This window comes from Meriones unguiculatus, chromosome 19, assembly GCF_030254825.1.
Source record: "Meriones unguiculatus strain TT.TT164.6M chromosome 19, Bangor_MerUng_6.1, whole genome shotgun sequence".
In the NCBI taxonomy this organism is placed as follows: Eukaryota; Metazoa; Chordata; class Mammalia; order Rodentia; family Muridae; genus Meriones; species Meriones unguiculatus.
In genome coordinates this window covers 53,435,779-53,437,880 of record NC_083366.1, presented here as the reverse complement: position 1 = coordinate 53,437,880, position 2,102 = coordinate 53,435,779, and the positions used below count along the sequence as shown (strand labels likewise).

The 2,102-nt window shown below is 47.1% G+C and overlaps 1 protein-coding gene across 10 annotated transcripts in view; it reads left to right on the top strand.

Annotated features, from left to right (window-relative positions):
- Nucleotides 1-85: 85 nt before the first annotated feature.
- Cage1 (cancer antigen 1) overlaps nt 86-2,102 on the top strand; it is a 29,980-nt gene continuing 27,963 nt past the window's right edge. For 6 of the 10 annotated variants that reach the window (XM_060372325.1, XM_060372320.1, XM_060372323.1 and 3 more), the window contains exon 1: nt 86-340. The gene's annotated coding sequence lies outside the window, so the exon portion shown is untranslated. The remainder of the gene's footprint in view (nt 341-2,102) is intronic. The other 4 variants (XM_060372326.1, XM_060372328.1, XM_060372327.1 and 1 more) reach the window with 1 other exon arrangement.

Here is a 2,102-nt window from a genome sequence, read left to right as displayed (position 1 = left end):
AGTACGCCTCTAGTAGTTCCGCCCTTACGCCGAAGTGCCCTAGGGAGCATGCGCGGGACGGTGGCCGGGAAAGGCCAATCCGCGCTGTGCCGTGGGAGCGTTGCGTTATTTGTGGAGTCGGGTGGGTGGCGTTCGGTACCGGCCTGCGGACGTCACACTGGGACGTTCGAGCGCCCCGCGACGCAGCCAGTTGGATACGGCCCCTCGGTGGGGACGGTTGGAAGGAGTTCTCCCTCCCGCGGAGGCGGCGTGCCGGGGGGAAGCCCGGATTCCTTAGCCTGGGTCACAGAAGCCCTATGGATCATGGAAGTGAGCACACTTTTGCTCCCTAGAAACGTTGGTGCGTTGTTCTGAGGTGCAGAGGAGACGAGTGGGCGGGTGGGTTTCCACTGAAACGCTGAGGTCAGATTTTTGCGTTTGGCAGGAACTTCCGTGACACCTCTCGCTGCCTTTTTTACTATTATTATTTTTTTAATGTTTAAATGTTATGTATTGTCGCTCCCGCGCGCGTGTGTACGCAAGCGCACGTGTGAGGTCCAGAGGGTACCTTGAAAGTCTTCCCTCCTTCCACCATGGGCTCCGAAACCGAACTCGGGACCCCGGAACAGAATCCTGAACGTTTTCCCCGTTCACCCGTGTCGCAGGCCCTTCTTACCTACCTTTAAACGGCTTTAGCGCAAGCCGGTGGTGGAGGCGAACACCTTTCCTCCCAGCGTTTGGGAGACACAGGCAGGCGATTCTTTGTGAGTTCGAAACCAACCTGTTCTGCAGAGTTCGTGACAGGGCTACATAGAAAAACCCTGTTTCGAACAAAACAACAACGGCTTTAGATCGTATGGCTAACGGAAAATTTGAGTAAATGTTTTAAAATCTAACGTAATCCCAACACTTGGGAGGCAGAGGCAGGGGAATCTTTGTGAGTTTGAAGCCAGCCTGTTCTACAGAGCGAGTTTCAGAACAGACAAAAACCCTGTCTTAGAGAAAGAGAGAGAGAGAGAGAGAAAAGGAAGGGAAAGGAGGAAAAAGGGAAAGAAAACTGAAAAAACTTAAATTGGCTTGAGACTGAAGTGACGGGTGTTAACGAAGTCTTGTTTGTTTTGTATTTTAAAGTACTATGGCAGCATATACAGAACCATGGGAGGAATGAACAGACTTTAAAAACCAGCAGTGGGAGCAGGTGGCTCAGTAGTTAAGCACATGGGAGTTCAGTTCCCTGCGTCCAGCTGGACCACTCACGACTGTGACTCCACTTTAAAAGGATCCAGTACACACACGGCGTGTTACATATTCAACGCAAAAGGTTTTAAAGTGGCATTGCAGTTCATGAGTCCATGGAACAGAAAAACGTTTTTGTTTGGTTTTTGTTGTTGTTGGTTTAGGGGTTTGGGGGTTTTTTTGTTTTGTTTTTTTGCATTTGGAAAAACGATTTAAGAATTTTCACATCCTTGTCATCATCCCACAGGTAGCATTTATTTGCAAGGTGGGAAAGATGAACATGAGGTTAAGTCTTTCATTGGTCCTATGTAGCCTCCTTGGCCTACCAATTTTTTTTATACTTTACCAGATGATGGCATCAATTTGAAAACTTCAGTAAATTTCAGTAATTAAAGTCATCCAGGCAGATAGTTACTAACTATAGACTGAGACAGTTTGATAATGAGTCACTAAAATGCAAGGTATTTTTCAGTCAATATTTAGCAGTAGGCCAGAGTTTGTTTCTTTTTCTCTTTTCTTTCTTCTTTCTTTTTGGTTTTTTTCAAGACAGGGTAGTAGAGCCCTGTACTAGAACTCTGACTGTCCTGGACTCAATTTGTAGACCAGACCGGCCTCGAATTCACAGAAATCTGCCTGCCTTTGCCCCCTGAGTGCTGGGATTAAAGGCTACCCCGCCTGGGTAGACCAGAGTTTCTTAACTCAGGATCATAGCCTTAAAATGGGGTAGTTTGGGGTAAGGAGGTCATAATAATTATCCATACCCAAAACTTGACTCATAATAAAATGTGTAATGCATCTGACAGTTGTCTGGCAATGTCCACCCATGATAACATCACACAACTTGCACTGCCTTGCTGAGTACCAAGCCACAGCAACAAACTGCCGGA